We start from the raw sequence: 371 nt of genomic DNA on the forward strand, positions 1-371 counted from the left end.
AATTACGTTTATAGACTTGCGTATGTTGAACCAGCCTTGCATCCCCAGGATGAAGCCTACTTGAGTGTGATGGATAAGCTTTTTGATGTTCTGTTGCAATCGGTTTGCCAGTATTTTATTGAAGATTTTTGCATTTATGTTCATCACGGATATTGGCCTGAAGTTTTCTTTTCTTGTTGAGTCTCTGCCAGGTTTTGGTATCAGGATGATGCTGGCCTCATAAAATGATTTGGGAAGGATTCTCTCTTTCTGGATTGTTTGGAATAGTTTCAGAAGGAGTGGTGCCATCTCCTCTTTGTACGTCTGGTAGAATTGGCTGTGAACCCATCTGGACCTGGGTTTTTTTTTTTTTGTAGGCTCTTAATTGCTGC

The sequence above is a fragment of the Cebus imitator genome, unplaced genomic scaffold, assembly GCF_001604975.1.
Source record: "Cebus imitator isolate Cc_AM_T3 unplaced genomic scaffold, Cebus_imitator-1.0 Scaffold267, whole genome shotgun sequence".
Classification (NCBI taxonomy): Eukaryota; Metazoa; Chordata; class Mammalia; order Primates; family Cebidae; genus Cebus; species Cebus imitator.